At 42.8% G+C, this 19,860-nt stretch overlaps 1 protein-coding gene across 7 annotated transcripts in view; it reads right to left on the minus strand.

Annotated features, from left to right (window-relative positions):
- LOC1274463 (dedicator of cytokinesis protein 2) overlaps positions 1-19,860 on the minus strand; it is a 33,984-nt gene that overhangs the window by 13,460 nt on the left and 664 nt on the right. The gene's annotated exons all lie outside the window — the stretch shown is intronic.

Here is a 19,860-nt window from a genome sequence, read left to right on the forward strand (position 1 = left end):
AAATAAATATTATAAAAATTGTAAATCTAATGTGAATCTAAAGTAATCAAAATTATACACAAACATAGACGAGGTATGTCAACGAATACGATATCTAATATGAAAAAAGGATACATCATAGATATACAAATCCCAAAAAACAGATATTTTTACACAGTATTCTATGTATATGCTAACATGGTGTCATCCAGTGCAAAATTAAACATAGGCTTGTTCAAGTATTCAGGGGAATAATTAAATAAAAGCAAATTTATGGCGATTATTTGCAAGAACAAAGCAAACTTATTTACTCCATTACTTCCAGTTTTTGAAGCGAAAGAAAATGATGCAATTCTCATCGACGATCGTCATGCATATTGAAAATGACGTACAAAGTTAACGGATGGATGGAGAAACACAGCCACGCGAGACGGCAGTTGGTTATTGGGAGAGGATATCGTTAGTTCTCGTGTCGTCATGCATGCACAAGAAGGAGTTTGATATGGTTCACTGTAAAACTTTACAGAATTATTTCAACGGAAAGAACAACCAATTGAACTGAACCACTTTGCCCACAATGCTGGGGTTGTTGCACGCTGGTGATGCAATTTACTTTGTACGAGAAATGTATGGTAACATAAAAGATTCTGGGCGGATTGTATTGATCATACTTGGTGAGGTAGTCATTGAGTCATAGAATTTATGAAACGCTCAAGGTTAATAACTTTGACTACTAACCTAACTACTAATTATTTTTTAACCTGTATTAAATGCGCCTGGTTCTCGATTCAAAACCATTTTCTACCATTACATTACGATAATATTTATACTTTTCTTCATTCCTCATTATCAAAAGATCAAAAGAGATGGCACGGTGGCAATCACGAGCACCATCAGCAGCAAACGAGTTGTTGCACACCTTGTTGCAAGCGGGAAACCACAGGAAGTTGGAGCGAAGAAATACTTTATGCTAACGAATTGCACCGAGCGCAGTGCAGCAGCATGTCCAAGGTGCAATTAGTTAAATGGGGCGCTTCAAAAGCGAAAGTGGTCAACGGTCCCGTCCCGACCGAAGGGGAAAGCATAAATGAAGGTGCAGGTTGCGGGGCCGGTACGCTCAATTGAGATGCATCGCGTAGTGCAGCACTAGCTTAAATTGCATCCTATCAGTAGGAAGCGGGAACTGTAGTTGCGAATTTACACAGATTTTTGCACTTCACGGAGGAGGAGGCACGGAACGGGATGGGCGAACTGATTAGGGTGTGTGAATTTAGACGGAAGTTGAATTGCTCTAGTAGTCTAGATTGTAATTCGAGTACCACTTAAGCAAACATTTATTTTAAAATATAAAATATTACTGCTGAGTTTACTACAATATAAAGTAATTTTGCGGTAGTATGTATACATTTATTACACCGTAGCGAGTGATGAAACGCAACGCATGACACTGACATGAATATATCGCATGATACAGGGTTTTCGAGGCGTTCTCATATTTGTCGGACACTTCATTGACTCTTTCTTATTGGAAGTGAACTTTATAGGATGGCAATTGGATTCTATGGTTCCTTTTTTGAACAGGCTCCTTGAAAATTCCTATTGCATTTGTCCAACAAGGGAGCTATAGAGTTCAATTCCAATTACATTAAATTCATTTCACGTACGAAAGAGTAAAAAAAAGTGTCCCACATCTATGAAAACTCCTGGAAAACCCTCTTAAGTCGACAAAGCAACGTAATACAACTTTGAATTATATTCTGAAATGTAAAAATGTAAGTATTCAGGCAGTCACATCCCAACGATTGCTCCTGATTTCTGATGAATGAACTGTCTGTTTGATTGACTGTTTGAAAGGAACAAAACATCACGCTTGCACGAAACGAAGGGAATTCCGTTTACTTTACGGCACACAACGTTACCTCGTAACAAGAGCGGAGATATAGGACACATCTATCAAAGTATGCCCATTTTTCTGTCCAATCATGGGCAGGATTAGTCGGTTCGCATGGGAAAATAGCATATCTTCTACGTGGCTATTTCTATCCTTCCGGATTGGTTTTGCTAACCGTGAGGTTATTTTCTATTTATTGTTCTGTGCAATGTTCTCTGCACACGAGTACATTCGCTATATCCGGGGCAAAAACGAACTCGCCCAACATAAATAAGAATACAAAAGTAAACAAATCACTGCCCTGGGAGGAGTACATGAAAACTAACAATTGGAACACACAACATGTACAACAAGATAAATACGAATGTTATTGATATTTGTAAACAGCGCACACACTCACACAAGCACATTGTTGACGTGTTAAATCAGGGTAGGTGGTAATAAAAAGTTTGGCGTAAAATATAAGGCAAAAAAAGACCACTATATCAATACTCTCATTTACTTTTTCCCATATCAAAGAATAACACAGGAGGAAAATCATTTCCCCCTTCCCACACACATCGGTCGATAGGTGGTTTTTGCTGCACCACACCCAACAAACACAATGTCCACTCTGCCAGGGCAAAAAAAGTTATCATGATTATCAACCCTGTAAGATCGACGGTGATATTAAGACACATGGCCCGAAGTGAACGTCATTTTTGACCATCCAATCGAGCGGAATGACGTACGTAACTTTCTCTCTCTATCTATCTCTCGCTCTGTGGTCAACGCCTTTGGGTCATCAGAAGACATCAGCATGCCGGCACATGTGACGACGAGGTACTATTTTTACTGTTCCCTTCATGAACAGCGATGCGAGCAACAACATGCAGGTTATTTATTTACGGTAAGATTTTCCCTACATTTACAGACACTTTTTACGTTGTGCTGTTCGCTAGTGTGTTTTAATTTCCTACACATCTGCGTTCAATGACAATGGGAGGGGGTGGTGGTGGTGCTGGCAGTGTGATTGGTTCATCCGGGATTGAGGACCGCGCGTAATTGTTATGCCCTCGAATTGTCTCCCACGAGACACCTAGGCGCACACGTAGAAAGATTCGGTCCGGTGGTACGTATCACGCCACGGGTGACATCGGAGTAACGCCGCGCCTGACATGCAGCACAAATGTGGTCATTGTCTCTGCGAATACGAGTACGGTATCTGTCCGTGCGGCGTGTGTGTGTGTATTTGAAGATATCACCTGGTCACCGCCGGCAGGGGCGGCGGCAATGGGAATACCGTACGCGGTGAGAGGTTCACGCCGAGAGGCCTAAAAGTGTGCCACCGACGTTCGGGTGTAGCCCGAATACCGTAGTAGCAGTAGGGTGGCGTGTAGGTAGTGGCACGCCAGCAGCTACTGCTGAGCTTGCGTTTCACGCTCTGTTTAAACGGGCCGAAAGGAGGTGTGGTGGTGACCGCCCTAGGCGCGTTCGTTGACTTAACGTAAACCATGCGACAAGAGAAGATGACGGTTGGAGAGAGGAAGTGTACGAGAAAATGGGCTTTCTTATCATGATTATTTACTCCCGTATCATGGGAGCTGGATAGATAGAGCGAAACAATAGCAAAAGATAGACAATTTAATCAAAAGTATACATTCATTTTGTTAACTCCGAACGAATCCCCCGTAACCTTTATTAATTGCTTGATTCCAGTACAAGGTGATTTATTTTCAATTTTAGAGAAGTGCACATAACGAAAAAAACGAAACACACAGTCATTTTCACACACATTTTCATTTCTTCCGCAATACCATCGCACATCCATCAAAAACAAAACGGACGATTTTTTGTGTTGTTTTGGCAATCGCTTTTCCTAATGACTTTAACGTCAACCACTTTGTGCACTCGTTGCTTAATGTAACGTCAACTTAACATGCACCACACACCACTTGCTAAGTGTGCATGACCCTTTGAGAGCCATTTGCACTCCATTTCGGGCGATGCTTTAGACGGGCAAAGCCGTTCTTAGATGTAATCTAGCCGCCAGCCAGTCCGACCACCCCTTATGGTGAATGATTCGCTGCTGGCCCATATTCAAAACGGCATCCCCCGCTTTGCCACTTCGTGATATTTTTGTGAACACTCTGAAGAACTTGTGAAGCAAATGAACGTGGGGAGTGTATTTGTATGATGTGCTGTGCTTAACATGCAAATGTAGCTCTGGCTTCTTGTATCTCAGCAGCAGTTAATGCTATGCGGCTTTCCCCGTCGCTCACAGAGTGCCAAGAAAAGCATAATTAAGCTGGCGTGTTTTGGCTGAAAGACGTTTGTTATTAAATTAAATTAACTATATCTTGTACATTTTGTATTAATATACGGATTTGGATAGTTTTAAAATATGTGATAACGATTGCAGTTGCACGATTGCATTGTTGCAGGGATAAAATAAGTTTCTTGATTTTCAATGAATGCATTCCTCAGTTTTAGAGAATAAGCAAAACTTTTGGGTCTATTAAACAAAAAACCACATTTTTTTCCAAATACGACCTTTTTATGGATACTATAAAAATACTTTCTACCTCTTCAAAAATATTACACAGCCAAACAAGCGACAACTGTGACCCACTTTATGCGAGCGCCATGAAAAAGCTTTCGTTCAGAACAGAAATGTCGGAAACACTCTCGTTTGTTTCATGCTTGAAATGCATTTCCTTTAACATTCTTTCCTGACAACTTTCGCTGATACTTTCTACGCTACACTAAAGAAAAGGAAAGCTTCTATTCTGTCCCTAGCCGTAAGCCGGTGCGCGACAGTGATGCGACACACACACAAGATTCATAACTGTTGCCCCGTTTACTTCCTTCGAAAGCAATATTACAACAGGGGCTTACCAGTGTGCCAGGAAGCGGTGCCCATCGTTGGCAGTGCCACAGCGTTCGAAATTCCGTTCACCCCGGGTTTTACAGTGTGACGCTGTGTGCCCTGAATTATAAAGCATCTCCCATGCCCGCCGGGGAGCACCATCGAGAACTGTGAAACTGTGCCATTAGTTCGCTCGCCACGCCAAACTTGCAACCACTGTCGGCATGGAAATTCGATACATGCTGCGAAATCCTACACTGCCACAATCCGCTAGAGCGATAGGGTTTCCGGATGTGCTGAGGAGAAAGAGGTGCCGCCGAAGGGCTACCCTCATTGTCTCCTTGCACCTGAACAAAAGCTCAAGTGGCGAATGTTATACTAGCATAAATAAGGAGAAAAACATTTTTTCAACGTGTCAAACGAGAATCCAGTGCACCGGGCGCAGCATACCTTTTCTCGCAACGACCTCCGCAAGGGCCGCACAAAAATCTCATCCCATTATGGTGAAAACTTATACTGGCAGATTTTCTCTGCACGAGTTTTCCGCAGTGGAGGTCTGGGGTGTCACTGTTCTCTGACGGTTCTTGGCAGTGTAGCAAGCATGCTGGTGAAATATTTATAATTACATTTCATTGAATTGGGCCTACCAATCGCCTTCACACACTACACAACACAGTGCTCTAATCGCGACGATACTGTGGCTCCAAAAAGAAGGATCTGCTTGTTTTCTTCCCCTTGTGTTTGCTGTATACATGCGGGACGTGGAAGCGATGATATGTGCGCGCAAACATCGAGGCAAAGCATAATTATGAGCCAGCAGCGTGCGTAACGCCACAATACCTCGATGCAGTGTGTTTATAATGTTGGACTTGTACAATGGCAAACATTTGTCCTTCTGAGCTTGAGAGAAGCCAGTTGGCAATCATCACCATGCTGCTTCTTACGACGAGATTGGGCATCGTGTATCGCACGATGAGTCATTGCACGGATTGTAATGGACTGTGCAATGTAACAAATGGCACTGTCAGACAACGGGAGAGTGTTGATAACAATTTGCTGGAATTAAACACAGCTGCGGGATTTCTTCCTGTGATATTAAGGGCAATTTTGCTGTTTGCGAACGAAAAACTTGAGTACAAAAAAAATGAAAACAATAATTACGAGCTACTATTTAGTGGTAAGATATGTCGAGCTCTAATTATTGCAAAATAGAAACTAAGTAAAAAGAGAAGAACGCTAAAATGCCAATGTTTACGCTTTCATAATGAGAATGTTTATTATTTCGCTGCGGCATACACTTGCGTCTGGTGGCTCGAAAGAAAGGGGAACGTTTTTAGTTGCATATCTTTCCTTTTACTAAAAGCCGCACTAACATTCCATTTGCGTTATCATGCACCAGCTGCGCCGTGCTTCTAGTTGACTCATAAAAGCCCATCTCGTTAGCAATAGTACAATAATAATAATAGAAGACGAATGATTTCCCCGCATGCAGAACTAATTTTCAAATCGCTTGTTTCTAATAATAAGTCGTTTAAAAAATATAGCTTTGTTCTGAGAATCAGCGACAAATTATACACGTTTACAGTGTTAATAGCTCACAGACACAGGTAAGGAGTTGTATAAATAGAATTACACTTAAACATTCTTGCCAAGTGGCTCTGAAATCTTTCGCATTCTACCCTTTCGCAATCTCGAGCGTCTAGTGAAAGTGCACCGAGGTGCAAACAGAGAACTACAGAAGAAAAAATAAAACAAACAAGACCGGCCCAACAAGATCTAATTTATGGTCGGAATATGCAGCCACGGAACGAACAGAGCAGCAATCTAAAATTCATCCGTCGCAGCAGAGTCTTCGGTCAAAAACAGTCCCTTAAGGAAAGTCAGCGCAGCGACGAAATTGATTTAAACCATGCGCGACCGCGAAAGTAAAAGGGAAAAGTCAGTGTCCTACGATAAAGCAGCAGTGGGTAAAGTGGCCGAAATGTGTGACAAGGTGAAGCAAAAAGCGAAATCGACGATCGGCGAAAACGGATGCAATCGGTGAAAGAAGAACACCCAACAAGATGGATGGGATGACATTTGGCTGTTGTTGGAGGGTTTGCTTTGGGCCGGTCGGGTTTCTTTGGTTAAATTTTAATTAACAAACCGAGCGAAAGTCATCATCCGCTCTTCCTTTAGCAATGTTGATCGCTACATAACCGGCACAGAGGTTTGACCCAACATACACACACATAAATATACACTTTAATTCTTAGCGTGTGGTTGCACAGTTGTGGCGCGATGCACATACGAAGATATATACGCGTTTAACGCGAAAGTTCGTAAGAGATAGGGGAGAGAACTGAGAGAAAGCGTTCATCGTGGTCGTAGGCGCAATTTCTGACTGATCCCGCGAGTGCCTGCGCGACAACCATTCGGAACGATTTGGCAGTGGCTGATGGAAAGGGAAACCATCATCTAACCACGGCTGGCATACTTTGGTTGGTGCGATAATTTGCACAAACTATTGCAAAAACTCAGCAACGCCGCGCATCGGTGGCGTATTTCGTACATTCACACAGGGCCATTCATATACGTTTATGGTAGCCAAATCAAGCGTCTACCCATATATCCCTCGTGGTTCGACGTTCGGCAGATGGGCCAACAGTGAATTACACGCCCGTGTAACAACGACCCCCGGTCTAGCTCGCTGCTAGACGATGACGACAACAAGCAGGCGGCGGCGGCGGCGGTGATGGCGGCAGCAATTGAAGGAAGTTGAATTGCATCGTTCAGGGGCATCGTGGTGAGGTGTACGGACCGGGCGCCCTACCACGTGGTTCCAGACCGCTGACCAGCACGCGAGCAACAACACAGCGCCCGTGAAGGGACTTGTGCGCGCTGTGCAAGTGAACTGATTCATGCCTCAAAGCCAGACACACTCTAGCGCATCCTAGCGCACATTTCCGGAGCCACGTCGTTTCGAGGTGCGGCATATGACATCACGCCGATATCGGGTTGAAGATTGCGAAAGGTCACGAGAAGGTCGAACAGTGGCACTGGCACATGCGGAGGAAAACACACGCGTATCACGTCGAATAGCAACCGGATCACCTGCGACACACTGCACTGAGCGCTTAATAAATGATTGAACGATCCACGGACCCATAAACAGCAGTTGCTTTGGACTTATACACGTGTTGGTATCGGTCAAGTGTCTTACATTATTCTGCGGGTAAGGTATATAAAACCAAATATATTGCTTTATTTTTGGTTGATGCTGGAACCTGAAATTGATTAGCTTAATCAAGGGCAAGGGTAATAAAAATCAATATTTAATAGAAAACTCTTTTTCCCATACATCACGCTATTGCTAAGAATTTGATACATCATGTATTATATAGGTGATTGGTACAATATATAGAAAAAAAGCTGTAGGATATCACTCCAGCACTAAAAGCACTTTATAATGAGATTACAAAAGTATTTTCCTGCTTTCCATAGTTTCCTGTGCTTCAGCGTTTATTTACTATAGGTAACAAAATGGGAATTAAATTATGGTTGGTTGCAATACAATCGCAATTTTATTGCTCTCCATCCTCCGTATTATTGATCGATCAGCGTTTAAAATAAGATGGAAAACCCCCCAGTGAGCCATTACGTTCCACCGTGATCAATCACACATCGATTTGAGAGCAACAAATTTATTCCAAGCGGCATCCATTTTAATGCCTATCAAACATTGCTTCAAATTGGACGAAAAGGAAGCAATAGCAACATAATCCTCTATAGCCCCCAACCAACCAGAGTTCCCCAACGGTGAGTAAAGTGAAAGGTCGTTCCGATTTGTGAAAAACAAGAATGGACAGAGACAAATTTACCAGACCATATCCAACATCATGGACATGAAAGGTAGCCACGGTTTGACACTGGCCAGTACTGGGGGCGAAAATAAGAAATGCATAACTAATGAGGTACGGGCCATTTTCGCCAACCCATCGCACACACCCTTGATCTTTATTACACGCAGCGGCAACACGAAGACGCTGGTCATCGTGAAGACCGCTCGGATGGGAAAAGTGAAACCCCCGATGAATGGTAGATGGGAAATGGGACGTGTTAGATGAGTGTGGGAGAATTTTCCTCTTCATTCTATTGTGTATACTCTCGATTTTCACCACGGTTTTTATAACGATGCACACGGTAACGCTGGCACGCGGCGTTGTTCTATCGAAGGTCAGATACGACACAGTCGTTTGTTTTCCATTCGCAACTGCTAGCTTCATCTCTTTCCTACGTGACACTACGATGGCAGATTAAATGGGTTAAAATTCATCCCCCATCAACGTTAACGAGAACGAAACGTAACGTGGCAGAGAATGGCATGGTATTTACGTAATGGATCTGGCCCCTGGTTGCATCATTCCGTGAGACTCCAGCCGCCTTAACTTCGGAGCCGCTGCTGATCGGCGTTAAATACATACTTTACATTGATGACTACATCCTAACGATTGTGCTAAAGTGAAAGATAAGGAAAATCGTCGTGGGGGATCTTCCGGGGTTCCATCATGTTGGCAAATTGCGTTCGTCCTTCAAGGATCTTGCAGCCAGTTCTCAGCACTACGCAGTCGTGTTTGTAAACGAGCGAACAGTCCGACGCGGTGGTTTATTTACTACGTTTACTCGCTAATAGAATAAACATAATCACATCCTTGATGACAAAACCGTGAATCCAGATGGAGGGTGTGCATTGGTTTACTGATTATGTCTTTTACCGATGCCGCCTTGTTGTCGCAGTTGGATTAGTGTTTATGCTTATTCCTTTGCACAGTCCGATGGCTTGATATACAAGAGGGTTGTAACGGAAAGGAGAGTTCATAGTTAATAGATTTTTTTTCACAATGTAACATCTCGATTATGGTTACAAACAGTTTCCTGCTGTGTACAGCATGCTTTTAGGCGGTCGTGCTAACAGCAACGTTGAAAAACAACAACATCCGTTTGGATCTTTTACAAAAGTATCTTTTTAGAGGATCGAAATAGGAGTTAAATGATAAATCCTCCCTAAGGCTAACTCTTGCAGCTACATACATTGGCTGTCAAGGTGATAATGAGCTAATCGGATGCCGGTAGCCATTCGCACTGCTGTAACGTCACAAAGCCTAACAGAATAGCAAAAATAGCAGACGCTGGGTAGCTCTACACATGCCTGCCGCTCATGGGCCTTCTACACATTGCTACCATTCCCATCAAACAGTGCCGTTATCAGCTATCCGAGAGCTGCATCGACCAAACTCAGGAAGTCGAAGAGATAGTGAGATGAGGGGTACGGCCAACTAGAGCCGTGCTGCATTATCTTTATAACTAGCCTGGTCACTTTATCGCCCTATCGAACCGTCGGACTCGAATGTCAATATTTGGTTTTACATTCTTTCTGCGGGACGGGTTTGGCTCAATTGGTTCAATATTTGAAGCGTATTTTGGAACACATTCTCATCATTCGAATGGCAAAAATGCTGTACAGGCGGTTCTGTATCGGCTCGAATGTTTTTGTTTAGCAAACACGGCACAAGAGGGTTGTCCGAACCCGCTTCTTGAACGAGTCTCGTACGATATACTACCACCAGCAACGTCAAAATAGTATTAATGTTCACAACCATACACACACACACTATTACACATGCAATAAGACCTTGGTAGTTAACACAGCTATACAGATTACGTCCGTTCCTCCCTTTGCCTAACGATCGATTGTTTTGTTTTGATTCGCGTAAACCCGTTCTGCAAGGCAAAACAAACTGCGCCACTTCAGAGCTGCAATATTAAACGGAAGTACACAGCTTCTAGATAGTTAGATTATACGGAAACCAACGCCCTATGATATTGGGAGGCATTTCTGTAGCTTTTGCAACTTTAATCACTAGATTAGCAGCAAGCACATAACTCGTGTCATCACCGTAGACACATTGTAGAAACGCAAGGCCATTCAACGGAATAATAATTTCCAGCAAGGTTGTGCCCATTAGATGGTCTTTTGGGATCCAATGGTAACTTACAACCATATTATAAATCATGTCACATATACAAACAATACACAATGCTAAGGATTCCGCAGGTAATTGCATATATTTCTTAACAAAACACTTTAAACTAAGGATTTTTTAATAAACGGGAGTTCAAAAAGAGTTTTCATAAAACAAAAAAGAGTGTGAACGGTGAGTTGCATTGAACCGAAGGCAGCCTTGTTATCAGACGTTTTGTGCTGACAGACAACGCCCTTCACGCCCTTGGTGGCGGCCTTTAATTATGGCCGACATTAAGGGTGAGGTAGAAGCAATTACACTGCTGTTGCTTGTTCCGAACGTTACAATCTACAATTTTCATGCTTGTGTGCACCAATTTTGGAAGCAAAACAGCAATTTACACTGTAGTAAATTGAACAAGTTTATTCATTTATTATTTGCTACAAGAGTGATATGATAGCAAACCATATATTGGCTATAAATATTTCATCTCACAAACATTTACATATTTCTAGCCTGTAAATTAAATTCGAATCGCATTATTTTCTGCCACTGCAAACGTTGATGTAATAGTACAGGGTGTTTGTTTGATGACTCATCGTTTTAACCCCGCTGGAAATGGCATAGGAAATACCTGCGATCACTGTCATGATCGTCACCATAAGAAAAATCAACATATTGGTCTATTAAATATTGGTTAGTAATTACAATAGATGCGTAAATTACACAGACTTTGCCCCAATCTCGTTACGATCTTTTTTACAAGATTTACAAACTAAATAAAAAGATCATATAACACACATCGAAACGTGTACAGTCTTTCCCCGAGTTACGCGAATTCGAGTTACGCGAATTTTTATTTTTGACAGTTCAGATGTCAAATCAGTACAATTTTCTCCATCAATTGTCAAATGAAAAATAATTACCGATAAATAACCAAGTTTTCTACACCAATTGCATCAAATAAGTATTAAATTACATAAATGAACTAAATTCAATCAAAAATTATGATAAATAAAGTATATTTTTGCTGTAACATGTGATATTCGACTTACGCGAAAAACCGAGTTACGCGAATGTCTCCGGAACGCATTATTCGCGTAACTCGGGGAAAGACTGTGCTACGATCGAATGTTTTGTTGCTTCTTCTTCTAACCCTCATACGGCTCAACCTAATAAGTTTAAGCTGAGCTATGCTGAAAGTTTTATTAAATTCTTTTACCACGGTTAACACATAGGAAGCGAAGTGCGTTGCTACATCGACCGTAATATATTAATCCTTCATCACATCCTTTACCGCAAACCAACGCTAACGAGCAATAGCTCCGTGTTAAGTTCGAGACGGATGTTCGGCTACGAAAAAAAAAAACACACCAATGATGACACGCAGTCGACAAGAAAAAGCAACAAAAAATAGAAAGAAAAACACTCCGATATTATGATACTGCCACCCTCTAAGCAGCTTGTGTCGAGGAATTCGTTGCCATATTAACACGCGTTCGGGTCATTCAACATGTTTCTCGTACAGCGATGCTTCTGCAACTATCAAATGACGAATGTTCTTGACACCAGTGCGAAGGAATGTCTTTTCAACGGCCTAACAAGACACGGTAAGTTGCAGACAGCGGCGAAATGATGACACTTTTCACGTTCGTCGCAATGTGTTCCGCTCGTTCCGAAGGCGGAATCAAGCCCGTCGAAATTAGTCCACACGCGTAGATACAATAAACACGATGCGCCATGCAATATAAATATCTGCAGAATGAATAGATATGTGTGTTTGTGGAATGGTTCTACTGCATATGAACTTACCGAAATATTTCATGCTACAATTAATGTGGTTAATTTTAACACATTGAAAAAATTACAAACTTTGGATTAATTTGAGTAGTTTTAAATGTGTGTAACAAAAAGCAAATGGAGTTAAAATGTAGAAAACAGATAAGTAAATGAACAAAGTTTGTGCAGACAAATGGGAATATAATAAAATGCCACAGTCGCCAGCACAAATCCATCCTTATCAATGCATTACAATCAACACAAGGGCCCATCATATCCTCGGCCAGTAAAGCATAAAGCACAAAGCATAAAAATATTTGCAATGGTTGGCGCCATCCCGACCGGAAGCGACCGGAAATGGTCCGTTCTGGGCATGGCACAAAGCAAACTCGTTTTGCCCAAATTACTTCCCGTAAAATTTGGACACAAAGACGACAGTGGAAACATCCGGGGAACATTTGCAGCCCGATTCGTTCAAAAGAAGCTCCTGCAAAGCTGAAAGCGGAAAGTGCAGCACGATATAATCAATATCATTTCATAATGCACCCGGCCGAGCCAACTGAAATGCTTCCATTGGCCGCATGCACACTTTACGATCGCATAACACCAGCGCTCGATCGCGATTGAGCGTTAGATCATACTTTCGCTCTCCTTTCGTCATCTCGAATGCCGCCAACAGTGCGGTCGTTTTTCCTGCAGCTGATGCCAATTTTTCAATTTTGTTATTGTTGTTGAGAAATTATAACACACAAACATCCATCATACGGAATGAGCATCTACGTCCTTTCGGTTTCGGAGAGTTGTATGAAACGGGGGAAGTAGAAGGTTTCTCACACAAAAAGACTGAATCGAACGGAGTCACATCAAGATAGGACAGCAAAAGCAGACGTATTCGTCAACCAAACCAAATGTAATCAGAATGCCTTCCCGAGACCGGTTACGAATGAAAACAAACGCGCAACACGTGGTTGCATTGCTGGCGTTTGAGCAGGGAAAACCGTATTTCCCTTGCCTTCCTTCTGTTTTCCACCAAACAGCTACGCAACACAAATGCGCAGACAGAGCGAGCGAGGTTCACGTTCACTTCGACCCTCAACCCTCACACAGCAAAACGAAATGCACCGAATGTGGGCCGCCGTCCATCCAGCACTCCACAGAAAGAAAGGAAGTGCAACTATCGGGAAGAGAGCGTCAGTTGGGCACATGTGTACGCGTAGCCAGCAGACAAACGCGCACGATTACGCAGCCGCGCTGTTATGTGTGTGTAGTCGAGAGCAGTGCAGAAGAACGGATGCCGGTTCCGGTGTCCGGATTTCATGCGTGAACGTATATGCTAAGAGGGCCGCTGCGAGGGAGCATTGACCATTTTGCCATCCTTCACCACACTAGCGGAACATCACGCGGCCGGGGGGAGCCTTCCTTGGGTGCGATTGATAGGAACGGTCGAGTTGCTCCGTTTTAATGGCATTATCTTATGTGTAGTGTAATGTGTGCCGTGGCTGTGGGAAGCTGCACCACAAACTGGCAGATGGTGAAACACACGGGAGGCAAATTACGGATAATGATTTCCGAAACACTCGCTCGCACTCGCGTTGCTGCGTCGATCATATGTGAAGTCATGTTCTATTACAGTTAACCGCTCAAAGTGGCAGATTGACGCAAAGGTTACGAGCGTAGATCGATGAAATAACGGCAAAAAATGGACAAACATTAGAGTCACTTTTTAAAATGTTATGTTTGTGGTTTTACTTTTCCATATGTACCCATTGTTTTACTTAACATTTGTTTTATGTTTGATTTCAAATAATAAAGGCGAAAAAGAGCTTAAAATCAACGCATAAAAAGATAAATAATTTAATACCATATTTGGGCAATTTATGGAAGGTTTCTATACAGAGGGCAAAACAAAAAAAACTGGTATCAAGAACTGGTTGTGGGCAGCAGTTCTCGGGTACCTTCGAACCTTCTGCTCCTACGCAAACATTTCTATCCCTAGTAAGGGTTAAATGCCCGCGGACGATTATTGAATTAAAAGCCTTAAGCGAACACAATCTAAGCCGATCGACGATGACTAACAGACTTTGCAACAACTGAACGAGGGAGCTTCTCTGTTTCCGCTAGCAAAGACAGAAAGAAGCACGGCCATATTGTTTCCCGATTGGACCAATTGAACCGATCGGCCCTGAAGTACGACGTTCACCCTCAATTCGCGCGAGACTGTTTATCGAACGACAAACGAATTCTTGCTCACACAGTGACATTTGATGACCGGAGAGAGCGTCTGAATTTTCAGTCTGCAAATGAAATCATTGCTATTTGTTTGGTTAACCATAAAATTGCACTTCATGTGGGTTTTTGGCTCGGTGTTTAATTTTCAATTGAAACCCCTTTTTTCAATTGCTTTGTTACTGGAAGCCAACGTATGCGTTCCATTCTATCTTATCTTGTGGTTATCAGCAGTAGGAAGATTTCCGAATAATATCGATACGTAAGCGTGTATTGGTGTGCAAATGCTATCTGTATAATAGAACGATAACGAAAAGGAAACCGTATAAAAAGGGGTTATATGTTTTTTTCGCAAAATAAAGAAGTGTTTTTTGTTGGTCACACCTTTACAGTCAACAAAAATGTGCAGAAATCTACACGTACATGGGAACCGTATAGAACCTAAGGAAGCGATCTCATCAAGCACACAAGTAACAATTATGTTAAAAACACACAAAAAGAATACAACATTCCACTCTATTCAAGGTGGTCAAGGGAGACTCTAATGAAAATGAAACCCCGGCAGCAAGAAAAAAATAATTGCCAGAAGTCACAATAATTGCAAATGCGGTGCTAAAAGCACCAATTATACGGAAAGGTTCAGCAACAGCAAAAAGCCACCGCGAAGCCACTGGATTAAGGTCAGTGCGAGCGACGACGACGAGGTGACGACGGTGAAATGGGACACAAACTGCCCAAAAGCGGTTGCAGCTCTTCACTTTTTCAAGTTCAGTACTGATTCATCAAATCTACGAATGCCGTAGGCAACACATACACACACACACGATCGGTTCCGTGACCGCCAGGAGCAAACAAAAGATTGATGGGTGAAGTGTTTTCCCCCGGGCAACCTTCCTCGGCACGGGTAGACCTTCATGAGCATTGTGTGCTCTCCTGCCGAGTGAAACGACGGTTCAGATTCTCTCGAACTGCATGGGGCTTTGGCTTTGGCTTTGGCATGGCAGTGCCTTTCGATTTCAATGCATGCAACGGTTTGCACTGTGTGGGAATGGGAGCTTTTCATTTCTGTGCGATGCATTTGCACAGTGCGTCGACGATGACCTTCTCACGGCGTCTCGGTTGCATAGCTTTGATTGTGAAAAAATGGGTAATAGAGAAACGGGTCAACGGCAACACAATCCAGTGCTCAAACAAATGCGTTTGAATTCAACATCGCTTGACATTAGATGTGCACAGTTCGGTAGGAATTAGGCAAAACGGCGTACTTTAACGGGTAAACAATGTTCTGTCATTACGACAAATAGGGCGGACGGCAAACTGTCCTTTTTATGCCTCCCATCCAAACGCACTGTTTTATGGCAGAAATGTGATGGAAGTACAAATTGATAACCTTGCTTCAGCGTGGGTTGCGTAGGCGTCCAAGAAGTGAGCTTTAATTGAGTGTAATTAATCACAAACTCAACCGTCTCAGACTCTTGTTTTAAGATGGAATAGCGCAAAAACTTATTATCATTTGTTTGTAAAGCGTTACTAGAAATAGTGCAAGACCAAATAATATAATTTAATCTTTATATCAAACAACTACTTCTACAGAAGAACAAGCATAAACATCCGGTTACTAAGGTGACACACAAAACAAATCCTCCCATTTGTTGCGTCAATCCAGCCCGTTGTCATAGCAGCGAGTTTCTGTAAATGGATACTGAAATGTTTGAAGAAAATTCTTCGCAGAAGGAGTAAAAACGGTTGCAAGAAAGAGTTTTCATTTCCGATGTCGGTGGCATATCGGCTGAAGAGGTTTAATGGCCAACATAGCTCTCCAGCTATGATTCATACCACCATCTTATGCACAAGCAACTTAACCAACCCCGCACAACTGCATGAAAGCGCCACAAAGCCACAGAAGGGAAAGTAAATAATGACTCACGTGCGTTTGAAAGCTTTTGCGCGACTGATTCAGTGGACATTGTGGACATCAATTTTCTTTTTTCTTCTTCGATCCCATTTTCAGAAACAAAAACAGAATGGCAAGCGATGATAACAAAGACCTCCGTGCGATCGGCGTTGGTGATATACTAGATTCTTTTTGTGCTTGTCATCGAATCTCTGGAAGATTCAGAGACAAACTCCACCCTTCTGCGGGCGATCCGGTCCAAGGTACTAACGGTCGGTGCCTGAAGAGGAACGATGGCAAAACGGTCACTGCAGGTCAAGCCAGCCAGTGATCACGAGCAGGGCTAATCAGTCGAAAGTAATGATTTGTTGATATGAGTATTTTTTTTTGTACAAGCTATGATTCCATTTTTTACACATAATTATTTGTTATTTCCTGTCGTCTTCATCTTCCAGCATCCAGAAAGGTCGGGATACAACATTTCAGTGACAAATTCCTCCTCCCGTGACTGCTGATAATTAAAGGACAGGAGTTTTGAGGGTTTTTCATAGAATTTCATTCAAACACAGGGACGAGTGGTTGCCATCATTATGCTCGTACATTGCTGCCTGACCGAACCCCGGTCTGGTCTCGATGACGGCCCATCATAAACATCGCATCGAAGGGTAGCGGGCACGGACAGGCAGGCAGACAGCAAACATATTTAAAACGCTCCATCAAACACAATTCGAGAGGAATCTAGAATGTGTGTGTGTCGCTCCATCGGCAGACAACAATCGGCGGCGCACAGCGCAGTAGAGCAATTGAGTCGAAGCAAAAAATGCACTGCCTTCGTGTCACATTGACCGGAGCTAAAAGGCGGCTAAAATGATTATGTGTGCAGCAGATATGTGGGAGAGAGCGCAGTCACATGCTGTGGAATGTTGTAATAATTCAATTAAACTTGACATTTCATCGCCTCGGACGCGTGTGCCGGTCCCGGTCCCGGGATGGGGTCTTTGCTGGGTCATTCATTATGATGAAGAATGTATGCGGAGAGAGTGGCAGTAAATATGAGTGAAAGGTTTCGTGTAATGTTCGTCGTGTGACAATGCGTTTCATTCATTGGCTTGTATTTCAAATTTATTGCAATGCAAAGTTCAAGAAATAAAATGAGAAATATAAATTAATTTCCAACACATTTCTCAATTTTTGTGAACATGCAGCAGTGCAAACACATTTTTTATTTATTTGCCTATTTTGTTCTTTATCTATATGTCTTTTCGATTATTTATGCCATTTTTGCAGTGGAAGCAAAGGCAGAAACTCCAAACAAAAATCCTTGAAAAAGCAAACCAACATTTCGGAAGGACGTGGCATACCGGCAAACATACCAAACCGACCACACCAATACAACCCACATGGAAGAACACTATCAACACTTCATAGAGGAAGAAGAAACATTTAAACTAATCCCGCCTGCAACCAGCTGGGTGACCATTTTTCCCATGCCGACGATTGCCGAGCCGTATAGAGGAAGCAACGGAAAAGATAGGTGGGAAAAAGGATCTAACTGCAATTATCGAGTCTTTTTCGTGCGTTTGTTTTCGTTCAGTCAGTTCAAAAGGCAAGAACTGGAAAAGGCCCAAGAAGAAGAAGGCTGCAAAATTTCGAAGTAGAAAGTAGGAATCCCTCACAAACGTACCGTTTCCCACGGAACTCGAATGCAGTTGGGGATATTCCATTACATTACGCACAAAAGCTCACTACCAGACACATATTTTTTGATATATTTTCTATATTTTTAAATCTATATTTCCCGCTTCAAGTCCGCCTGTGTGCAACAACTTTACAGTGCGCTTAGTTTACAAACAACGGTGTCGGGGAGAGCGTTGCAGCAAACCGGACGAAGCTCCCGATTTGTCGAAGGAATTTATCGTCAACAACCTAGGGGGTGAACAAAAAGAAGCGTACAACGTCAAACACGATACAGAGTCACACAACCCCTTCGCTCATCATCCCTTACCGTGTATTCTCGGTGGTTGGGGCAAAGTGTGTAGAAGCAAAACAAAAAAACCTGTTCTACGTGATGGCACTCGAACGCCGCCCGCTACGATGACACGGTGGTCGTGATGGTAGTTGTGCATTCGTTCGTGCCGCACGCACATAGCAACGCGATCCGGTTGGTGTGCGCTGCTCTACCTTTACACACACACGGTGATAGAAGGTAAGGTTTCTGCTGTGATTTGCGCTGCTTGCCAGTTGCAACCAACCACAAACAAAAACAAGCGCGTGTTGTGTGTGTAGGCATCGTAAATATTGCACCTTCCGACCATTAATTGCGCGCTTCCAATGCATGTACACAGGTACAGAAGAAGATGCTGTTCCGTCCAGCGAACGTGATTACATAAAACCCTTGACCAAGGCAAAGGTAACGAACTAGCCCCACTGGGTGAGAACATACTATTAAAGCGACAGCCTAATCGACACTCACACCATCCACGCGCTCGGAGGATAAACGGCAATTGCGATGGCAACAATTAGCGATTCACGGCCTACCACTACTACACGGAACAGAGTTGATGAAGAAACATGAAATCATCAGCACACGCGCCTATGAGTAAGACGCTTTTCTTGCGATCGTGTGTTGTTGTCGAGAAGGTTCGAAGCAAAGATTCGATCCACGAACATAATCGATCAATCTTTTATTTGCTCGTTCTTGACGAAACGAACGTAGCAGAAAACAGGCTTTTGCGAAGAACCATTAATGATGATCATTTTTAAGTGTGTGTTAATTCTGCGCTTATTTGGCCCTTTATTTAAAAGGTTCTCTCTTTCTCCTTTTTTTGGGCTCTGCCAATCTACTATTTATGTTCTTTTCCCCGTTTTTGGACACAATACCTCAGTCAAATTCGCTTCGCGCAACATAATTCCCTTTTATTTTCACTGCACACAATCTGCTTACGGCTCTTTCCGGTCATTATTTAGTGCTTGATTGCTGGTTGCTACTATTTTGTTTATTGTTCAATGCCATCGCCCTCGGACGGGCGGGAACCCTTTTCCCGGGTGCCTTATGCATTGGAGCAGGATGAATGCTCCCCCCACCCCTTCCCCTCCTCATATATCTCCCTTGCTTCGCCAATACCACGCAGTGGGTGTGTTTGTTTGCCTTTCTCGTTTTGCGGCGTGGAAATCGCTAACAAGCTGAAACTTTAAACGATTTCTTTTCCTTCAACTGCGTTGTTTTACATTAAAAATATTT

This window comes from Anopheles gambiae, chromosome 2 (genome assembly GCF_943734735.2).
Source record: "Anopheles gambiae chromosome 2, idAnoGambNW_F1_1, whole genome shotgun sequence".
Lineage (NCBI taxonomy): Eukaryota > Metazoa > Arthropoda > Insecta > Diptera > Culicidae > Anopheles > Anopheles gambiae.